This window comes from Canis lupus, unplaced genomic scaffold (genome assembly GCF_011100685.1).
Source record: "Canis lupus familiaris isolate Mischka breed German Shepherd unplaced genomic scaffold, alternate assembly UU_Cfam_GSD_1.0 chrUn_S1601H1791, whole genome shotgun sequence".
NCBI lineage: Eukaryota > Metazoa > Chordata > Mammalia > Carnivora > Canidae > Canis > Canis lupus.
The window spans coordinates 96,971-107,809 of record NW_023330441.1 but is presented as its reverse complement, the minus strand read 5'-3'; the positions used below and the strand labels follow the sequence as shown (position 1 = coordinate 107,809).

Sequence of the window (10,839 nt, the reverse complement as noted above, 5' to 3'; positions counted from 1 at the left end):
GTTTAAAAGTACTACTATTGGGATGCCTGCATGGCTCAGTCAGTTAAGTGTCCAACTCTTGGTCTCTGCTTACATCTTGATTTTAGAGTCTTGAGTTCAAGCCCTGTGTTGGGCTCCAGGCTGGGCATGGAGCCTACCTAAAAAAATAAAAGGTACTACTGTGATTCAACTATTCTTTATCCTTTAATATACTTTTTGCAAAGTGCTACATGATACCATTAAATAAACTTTGATCAAAGCTGACCTCAAGCTAGATTAGAACCCTACTCTCTATTACCATAGCACTCATTTTCTACTTAGAATATAAATTTTTCTGAGAGTAGACACTATTCTTGTCTTAGTCACCATGGTTAATCCTAATTATTCTTCATTTTCAAAATGAAGACTGAATGAAGTAACCATTTATCACTCTGTGTGTGTGTGTGCACGCATGCATGTGCACATGCACGAGTGTGTGTTTATTCCAAAATCTCTAGGATGTGTTCAAAGGGATCTAGCAGAAGAACATAGGATATGGAGTACAGAGGCAGAGACACAGGCAGAGGGAGAGACAGGCTCCCTGCAGGAAGCCCGATGCAGAACTTGATCCCAGGACCCTGGGATCATTACCTAAGCCAAAGGCAGAGGCTCAATGGCTGAGCCACCCAGGTGCCCCCACATATGCTATTTCTGATGAATGTTTCACTCAACAAATTTCAGTCATAATCCAAAGAAGAAATGTATTTTTCACATGAGAACCAGGTCTTGAGAAGAAAGGACCTTTCTTTTAAAGTCTAGTGTTTATTAAGAGTTTCTTTTATATAACTGAAGATTAACTAAGGAGAAAGCTTATAATACACTGGAGAATTTGTGGGCAGAGGAATTTGCACTACATACTCAAGGGCAAATAATCTCTTGGGTATCCCTCCTCATTTCACCCTTTCTTCCACCCAACTCTATCCACCAGCTCGTCCATAGGCCAGAAGTGGAGGCATCAGTACCCTCCACAGCTGTGCACAGAGGGTACGCAATCTATCCTTCTCCTCTTTTTCCTACTCTTCCACATTTTGAAAACATTAGAAGGAAAGTTTTCTCTAATAATAATAATAGCTACCATTTATTAAATATCTACCAAATACCATGCAGAATGTTAAGAAGTGTTTGCATGATCTTTAATTTTCACAACAACTTTCCTTAGAAATGAGATATCCAAGGCTCAGAAAGTAGTTCTTGGATTTACTTGGATCATAAACCTCTAACCTGTGGATTAGTGATTACAGTTGGAGGGAAGAAAGGAGAAACCAGGAGGGATAGTGAAGGTATTAATTTGCCATTAATCGTACAGCAGAATTGAGATTCAAACCCAAATGTTTGGCTCCATAATCTGTGTGGCCACCCAAGTCATTTGGCCCTAAAAAAACAAAAAGAACTAAGAATCCTTGATGTGACACTAAAATTCATTAACCATCTACGCGATATTAAATTTTTATATTATCATAGCCTAATTTCCTGGAATCAATTTTTATTCCATAATTGATTTTTTTCAAGAATAGTATATAAATAATATAAATTTTTTAAAAGATTTTATTTATTCATGCGAGACACAGTGAGAGAGAGAGAGAGAGAGAAGCAGAGACACAGGCAGAGGGAGAAGCAGGCTCCATGCAGGGAGCCCAACGTAGGACTCAATCCCCGGTCTCCAGGATCATGCCCTGGGCTGAAGGTGGCACTAAACCACTGAGCCACCTGGGCTGCCCTAAATAATATAAATTAAATGTATAAATATATAAGAAAATATTATGTTAAAATATTAAAATTCTGATCTCCCTATATTATTATTTTAAGAATTAATAAATTTTATTACTAAAACCCCTTGTAAATATAATATTCCATTAATGGCCATAATCAAAACACTGTGATTAGAAATGGTTATTCTTTTGTTGTTATAAAAATTTTTTAAAGATTTTATTTATTTATTTATTCATGAGAGACACAGAGAAAGAGAGGCAGAGACACAGGCAGAGGCTCCATGCAGGGAGCCTGATAATGGGACTCAATTCCAGGACCCCAGGATCATGCCCTAAGTTGAAGGCAGACATTCAACTGCTGAGCCACCCAGGTATCCCTGTTGTTATAAAATTAACAAGTAAATCATTTATCCCTACTAACAAGGTAAATTGTAAGGATTTTTTCTTATCACTGAATTTATTTAGTTATCAAAGCAGAGATTTATTAGAATAGTTGGCAGTGTTTTTGTTCTGGTGACAGAACAAAACTGCCTACAGAAGTTTTCTTATTCATTCCCAGGAAACATGTCCAGGAAGCAGAAATCAAATCATATTTGAAAGCTTTGTTTCTGGTGCATTATAAAACTGGTTTGGTACTAAAAGCCATTATAATAAAAAAGGACCTAAAGTCAAAAGAAAAAAATGCATTTTTTTAACATAAAATCTGTTTATTTTTTACCAAGAAAAAAAGGGCCAGAGGACAAGGTGAGCAGGGGTCGGGGATGATGCTAGGAGCCACAGACTGAGTCAGGTTCTAGAGGTTCCCCAGCCATCTGCTCTTTACCCCACTCTAAAATTAAAAAAAAGTCTATAATTGGAGCCCTTGGTCAGGTTACACATGCCAGGAGAACTCACTCTACACCATGATGCTGGTGCCTCAGTGCTGGCTAAACTCCAGAGTCAGTGACTGTTCTGACTCTCCTACCGTGAATAAGCGTTTGGTCTGCACCAATCATAGAATAGATGCATCTCTCTCTTCAAGACAAATGAATTTTTAATTTTAATAGTATTTTAGATCTTGTAACTAAATATGTGTCTATTTGTATATTAGAAGTGTTACAACAATATAATTTGCCTGTGGCTACCCAGGCTTAGGTGTGCTTTACACACAAAATAATCACATAGTTTTGGGGGTTTTTTTAGGATTTTTTTAGGGTTTTAAGATATATCCATTGTTTAATTTCACTACCTAAAACATTTTTCTTTTTTCTTTTTTTTTATTTTTTAGGCTAATAATTGTGTGTATTAGTGCAATGATATCATTCAGACATTATGCCACAATCAGTTCAACAAAAATTCATTGACTATCATCTGCAAGGCTCTGCTAAGCCCTAAGGAAGGATAAAATGATGAATAGACTCTGAAAGAGTCATGGTAGCAATTATGAGATAAAACAAGGAAAGTAAGAGCAATACCTAAAAGGTATAAAGTGCTATGGAATCACAGTATGGGAGCAGTTAATTCCCACTAAGTACATGTGTAATGGAAAAGCTAGAAAGGACACCAACTCTGAATCCCTATGTTGAAAACATCCGAAGTCCTTATCCACAGACATTATTTTATTCAGTCCCTGGCAAGTAAACAAGTATGAAATTTAGCTTGGTATTTACAAGTACCCTGGATTATTTCTCTTTCAATAGCAGTGGTATACAAGACCTAAAATTCAAGTAAAAGGTAGAAATCCTGTCCCAAAATAAAAACGTCATAGACTTATAAAAGGCAAGATTCATAGGACATGAACAAAATGATACAAAGCCAAGGCATAGGTGCACCTGCCCCAGCTGCTGATTGCTCCTGCCCTGTATGGGCTCTCCCTCTCAAGTGTCTCTGTGGAGCACACCCAAGATCAGTAGCTTCTCCTGCAGGCATCCGGGCGGAGGACTCCTCCTGAGAAACCACTTAGCGATGCAGCTGCCTCCAAGGCTCTGTACGCGCTCTTTCTGCTGCCTCAAAGTCTTGTATCACCATCCTGTCTCTATTGCTCCTCTGGTGATTACCATTTGTAGGAACAAGCTTGTCTTCTCTGGGACATCTTTCTCCCCGTAGATACATACTCACCCTGGTCTGAATTAAGGGTCTCTCTTCAGGTCTTGGATTACATCCTATACCATCTGCATTGTAGCACATTTGAAACCATTCTCTGTAATGACCTTGCAGGCAGGAATTGTGTTGTACAGCCCCTAGCACAGAAATGTTACATCAGAAGTACTCCTTATGGTTTGGAATGTGTCTCCCCTTTAAAACAATACCTTAAAGTCCTCATCCCCAAGACCTCAGAATGTCTCCTTATTTGGAAATAGAGTCGCTATAGATGGAACTAGTTAAGGTAAGTTATTGCTGGAGGAGGGTGGGGTGTCCTTCTAAGACAGCCACGAAAAGACAGAGACACACAGAGAGAAAGGAATGTGCCTATGCAGGCAGAGTTTGGAGTTACACAGCTGCCAGCAAGGGATGCCACAGATTGCCAGCAACCACCAGAGGCAAAGGAGGGCTCCCCTACACATCTACACATCTCAGTGGGGACCATGGCCCTGCCAACACCTTGATTTTGGACTTCAAGCATCCAGAACTGTGAGACAATACATACCTGTTGTCTTAAGTCAGCCAGTTTATGGTACTTTGTTAGGGCAGCCCCAGGAAAATAGCGTAGTACTTAGTAAACTTGAATGGACGGATGACTTCGAATTTTTACCTGGCTACAACAAATCTGTATCTATGCTCAGTTATCTCTTTCTTCTAGCCTGAGTCTAAACAGAGCTCCTTTCATTTTATTTGGCCACTTGAAGGTACATATTTTATTTGTCTGATTCTCAGGTTTTTCTTTTGTCCTCAAATACTGCAGATGCAATTTTCCTTTTTTTTTAAGGTTTTATTTATTTATTCATGAGAGACACAGAGAGAGAGAGGCAGAGACACAGGCAGAGACAGAAGCAGGCTCCATGCAGGGAGCCTGATGCGGGACTCGATCCCAGGACTCCGGGATCACACCCTGGGCAGACGGCAGACGCTCAACTGCTGAGCCACCCAGGCGTCCCCAGATGTGATTTTCTGCCTGGCTTTCCAAAACTGAAAATAACCAGATTTTATGAAAGAATTTTTGGACCTATTTTTGTCTCTTTTTTTATAGTCTATATCTTGAGATACAGATTTATCAATCTTCATGCCTGCAGTAAATTAGTTTTTTACACTTAGGAAAACTTAACTGAGAGTGTCCATGTCTCAATATCGAAGGCAAGAGAGATGAGAGAATGAGAGTACATGCGTAAGCTATTCAGAGTCGTCCCGTCACGGGTTTGGGTTGTGGCACGCTGTTTGAGTTTGCTGATCTTACCATTTAATGGCAATTTAGTGGGGTGGACAATAGCTGGGGCTTTGTTGTCAAACAGAGCTGGGATCAACGCCAGTTCTGTCATTTCATGGCTTGGGTAAGTTACTTAACCTAGTTACCTCCTTTGTAAAGTGGGGTAATAGTGGTATAATAACTTCTGAGTTATTAAAAGAAAATAATGGCATAATGTACATTAAGTTCTTAGCATGGTTCATGTAGTAATAAAGTCTTAATAAAAGTTTTTATTAGATTTTGGATGGGCACAAGAAAACACCCTTCCACTGAGTATCAAAACCACATTATTTTGTAAACCAGGATTCTCTGGAATACACTGGAAAAGTATGAATCTATCATGGAAAACAAATATTTTTAAATTCTACCAAAGAATACCAGAAGGAAATGCAAAAAAAAAAAAAAATCTACTCTTTACAGACAAAATCTTTATTACTGAGTCAAGAAACTCACCCACTTTTTTTCCCCTTTAAACAGGCTAAAAGGAGAGATGAGATTCTACAACTCTTAAGAAAACAAAGAGAAGAAAGGATCTTGGTAAGACTGAGGAGGCATCCAAATAAATCTATCATTGAGGAGGGAGGGAACTATGGCAAATCCTCAGAGGTTTTATGGATTGTCCCCATAAATCTAAATACTCATGGTCCAGAGCCATCTATCCACTGGTGTGGGGGTAGACATCAGGCACTTTGGTCATCCCTAAGAAATCAAATCTCCAGAGTATGCAGCTCTGCTAGGATAGAAACGAGGTGATGCCAGCAGGTTTGGTGTCCTGTTTGATAAAAACTGTCAGATACTCACATGGGCCACTGCAGTGCTAATCTTTGTTTTACAATGATTGATCTTGTTTACACCATACAAAAACAAATGCTGAATGAAGAGAAACATAATAAAATAGTAAAACAAGAATAGCACCCTATAAACATACAGGTGTACAAACACCTGCTCCCCTGAATGAACCCCAAAAATCTTAATCTGGAATATTTCTAATCCCAGGGTTTCCAGATTTAAGAAGATAGTCTGTGTAAACACTGTGATAATTATACCTCAGTTTTTTTTTTAAGTAAGAAATGTCAGTCCATGCAAGTAAAAATTTTCCTCTTTTGAGTTTTGTTTTATTTTGTTTTTAGAAAGAACTGGTTTCCCTTCCTTATAAGCCAAAAGCCAAAGTACACAAAGCAAAGTAAGTTTATTTTTGTCAAAAATATTCTTACCTTTCAAGATCCCCCCATAGAGAAGCACTTTTTCTCCTATTTCCTTTGCCCCCTCCCCTCAAATCTTCTAAAAACCCACCCACTGTATTTACAGATTTCTTGCCTTGAATAAAACTCCTCATCCACATTAAAGCTTTTGTGCCCACTTGCATAACTGTGCAATAGGCCAGCATAAAATGGTCAAACAGGACAGCAGATGAAGCCTAAATATTTTTTTAAGATTTTATTTATTTATTCATGAGAGACACAGAGAGAAAGGCAGAGACATAGGCAGAGGGAGAAGCAGACTCCCTTCTAAGAGGCTGATGCAGGACTCTACCCCAGGACCTCAGGATCACGACCTGAGCCAAAGGCAGACGCTCAACCTCTGAGCCACCCAGGTGCTCCAAGCCTGAATCTTTGTACACATTCCCTTCCCCTTCTTTCCCATTCTGGGCTACACATTCACCTGCCAGCGTGGTCTCTCAGCCTCCACTCTCCCCACACTCAGTCCCTCACCTGTTGCAATTTAGCAGGCCTTTTAGATTACCAGCTCCAATACCACTAAAGGCATCCCTAAGGTCACTAAATCTAGGTTCATGTAGCAAGAACTTTAGCATCACAGTGAGGGGTTAATTGCCTTATCCCTGGAATAGCACTGGAGCTGGAGGAGGCACTTGGTCCAGAAGAGTTTAAAGGAAACCCGCTATCACAACTTCATCATTAAAGAAGCCCTAATAAAAATCTCTCCATTTTTATTTTTTTAATCTCTCCATTTTTGTATTATGACTGAAAACCAATGTAGCTAACAACCTTAATTTGACAAATAAATATGTGCATGCTGTATTCAGGGAAAAACAGAGAGTAATAGAATTTTTATTCCTATCTCACTGGGTATTGAGGCTGACTCCAGTTAATGTTATCAAAGTAATACTCTTAAAAAACAAATGTGTCCACACAAATTTTAAAAAGTTTTGTAAAGGGCACCTATGTGGCTCAGTCAGTTAAGCTTCCTTCCTTTTATTTAGCTCAGGTCATGATCCCATGATCCCAGGGTCCCAGGAGCCCACGTCAGGCTCCTTGCTCTGAGGGGAGTTTTCTTCTCCCTCTCCCTCTGCCTGCCACTCCTGCTGCTTGTGCTGTCTCTCTCTTTCTCAATCTGTCGAATAAATAAATAAAATCTTTTTAAAAAATAAAAAATAAGTTTTGGAGGAAGTGAAAAGATCATTTAATCACCTGGCTGTGTTGTCTATGTAATTCTCAGCAGTTTAATTTCTTGCTTTTCAGCCAGATGATTTGAATAAGCTTCTAAGGGTAGAGCAAAACTAGTCAATGGAAAGATGCACTTATCTGATTCAAATAATGGGTCAAGATTGGAACTTACATAGCATCAGCGATAAGTCTGGGCACCTTAGGTTTCTGGGCATATTTTTACAGGAATGCTCAGAACATTCCTGCTACCACCCCTGTTGATTCACCTAAGAGTAAAACATTATTTCACAGCTTGACGGATAATTCTTTACATGCTTGTCTTTTGTAATTCCTTTTGTATATTAACTTGCCCATTTTCCCTCCTTTGCCAGGAAGCCTTAGATTTCATTCCATTTCACTGGGACATCTTTCTCCCTTGAGCTTCTTATACCATCTGTACCATTTCTTCAACAAATAATGACACCGGACTTTGCAGCCATATTCTATAATTACCTACTCATTAACTCTTACATTATATTTTTTTGAGAAAGAGAGAGTGGGGGGCCGGCAGAGAGAGAGAGAGCGAGAGAGAAGGAGAGAGAATATTAAGGAGGCTCCATGTTTAGCACAGAGCCTCACCACCCTGAGATCACAACCTGAGCCAAAATCAAGATGAGACACTTAGCCAACTGAGCCACTGAGGCACCCCTCATATATTTTTTACTTGTCTCTCAACTATTTTGCAAGCTCAATGAGAAATTGGGTCACCCAAAGTGCCTAACACACTGACTACATGCAGGAATTCAAAAAATATTGGTAACAAAAAATTTTCATTCAAAAATATCATGTAATTCAGTATTAGCTAATTTAGAAGGTGATGCTTTTATACTGTACATTATAAACATTTTTAAATTTTTGAAATATTTTAGACACAATTATAAAATAATTCAATTTTCCCTCTTTTTCCTCCCTCCATCCTTTGTTCACCCAACACCCCCTATACACAGAGATATACCTTTACCATCCTCCTCTAACAGATCTTCTTAGGATAATCCAGGTCTCCTTTAGTCAGAACTAGAAATAGAAAGTATGTTCATAGTAAGGTTTTAGTATCAATATGTTTAGTGCCCACCACAGGAATACTTGCATTTTAAAGGCAGTGTAACTAGAAGGAACAATGGGTATCCAAAGAAATCAATTATCAGTGATAATCAGAAGTGTGAGCAAAATATATTTAGGGTCCCAAACCCTCAAAACACACTTCCCATCATAATGGCCATTCCTCCCACCTGTAAGTTCATACTTGGTGGCAAAATATAATGCATAGTCAGAATCCAAGACAGTAAATCTTTGCTGGGGAGACTTTCCAAAGTTGTTTCCATGCTATATTGTGTTCACAACTACCAAGTTCCGTGTAGTAAAACTGATTCATGTTACTGCCAACAGGAAAGTGATATTAAAGTCAGATAAGGAAGACCAAGAGGAGGTCAAAGCCTTGGACTAACACGCTTGGCACATGGCAGAGGATGGCTCATGTACATCTTTACTTTTGAAACAACCTTCTCTTATGTCAGGATCACTGGGATCACTTTGTTAAAACTGACAAATAAAGTTCAATATGCAGACTTCTAGGAATCTTACCAATTATTGAACATGCATCTATTTTACTTGATGGATATACTGTATTTGATACGACACAATCATCTCTCACATCTTAAACTCTCAAACTCCTGTTTATCTTTTTTTTCCAAGATTTTATTTATTTATTCATGAGAGACAGAGAGAGGCAGAGACATAGGCATAGAGAGAAGCAGGCTCTCTGAGGGGCCCGATGTGGGAGTCAATCCTGGACCCTGGGATCACACCCTGAGTCAAAGGCAGACACTCAACCACTGAGCCACCCAGGTGTCCCAACTCCTGTTTATCTTGTTTTCATCAGAAGGAGGTGTCCAGAACTGCTAAATTGGATCTCTGTTATAAATATCAGATAAACAGGAAACAGGGGCTATTATGTGCCCCAACTTTACAAAGTCCTGAAAACTTTAAAGCCTTCTTGCTGTGAAAAAATTTATATATATATAATTATATATATAATTATATATATATACTTATTTATATATTTTTATTAATTTTACTATAAATATTTATACTATATTATATATATTTAATATTTCTATATATAGAAATGGATCCATTTTAAAATCCATTATATATATATATGAAATCCACTTTCCAAAATTTGGTTTATTCCATTTCTGGATCATGTCTCTGAAGCCATAAATTATTTCTAGTTCTGTTAATAGCTGGCTTAACATTCCTATATCTTACACACATATGCATAATCTCATTGCCAGCCTACCTCATTTTCAACAGTCATTCCCTTTGGAAAGAGAAGGTGAAGTATTTGTGCCTTCTGTGCTGTGTAACTGGCAGTCTTCCTCAGGGTTGTGCTCTGTTCCAGTGCTCTGCTGAGGCTCCCAGCTCTCTGGAGGACCACCATTCACTTCGCTCTCAGCCCCCATCTGCCACTTCTGGACATAACCCCCATCTGATGCAGCTCCCACCCCACAGCACCCACAGAGGAGTGGGTGAGCCACTGGTCAGAACTTAATCACAGGGACAAACCAAACTGCAAGGGAGGCTGGCAAATAGTCTTTAAATGGAAGATCATCTGCTAGTTAACATTCAGGACTCTTACTAAAAGAAGTGGACAGGGACGCCTGGGTGGCTCAGCAGTTGAGCATTTGCCTTTGGCTCAGGGTGTGATCTCAGATTCCCAGGTTAAAGTCCCACATTGGGCTCCTTGCATGGAGCCTGCCTCTGTGTGTGTGTGTGTGTCATGAATAAAATCTTTAAAAAATAACACAATTTGTTAGAGTCCTTTTTACTTAGCCCCTTTAGAAGAATTGCAAAGTTACACAGGTAAAGGGTGTGAATACAGGACCTGCTCAGAACTGGAGTTGGTATTATAATCTAGCACAATTAAGTTGACCACATACCTTAACAAAGGCACTGTGGGCCAGAGTATCAAAGGGAGAACTCAGGGCACAATTTAATTATTTGGGCCAAGGCAACAGCTTCCCTAAGCTGTAATATGTATTGTGATACTGGAAATACATCATTTTCAAGTGACACTAGGTTACCAGCTATCTGCACACTTACATGTGTATTTGCCCCATCAAACCAGCGCAAAACTCTTCAGGTAACATCAAGAGTTAATTGAAACTCAGACTCAGGAATTGCCAAAGGCTACATAGACTTTAAGTGAAGAAAAGCAGAATATCAGATGCCAACTCAAGTGCTTCCCTTACCATGGCAGTCCTCTCTTTGTTTTGAGAACCAGGAGTTT

At 39.1% G+C, this 10,839-nt stretch overlaps 2 long non-coding RNA genes across 3 annotated transcripts in view; one reads left to right on the top strand and one right to left on the bottom strand.

Moving 5' to 3' along the window:
• Positions 1–2,075: 2,075 nt before the first annotated feature.
• The window catches only part of LOC119878426, a 61,152-nt gene continuing 52,388 nt past the window's right edge, over positions 2,076–10,839 (bottom strand). For both annotated transcript variants that reach the window (XR_005386863.1, XR_005386862.1), the window contains exons 5-6: positions 8,506–8,564; positions 2,076–3,946 (exon numbers count right to left, since the gene is read on the bottom strand). This is a non-coding gene — a long non-coding RNA (uncharacterized LOC119878426). The remainder of the gene's footprint in view (positions 3,947–8,505; positions 8,565–10,839) is intronic.
• On the top strand, positions 2,079–9,121 carry LOC119878425. The gene is made up of 5 exons (XR_005386861.1): positions 2,079–2,098; positions 2,995–3,188; positions 5,584–5,643; positions 6,237–6,289; positions 8,937–9,121. It is a non-coding gene; the product is annotated as an uncharacterized LOC119878425 (long non-coding RNA).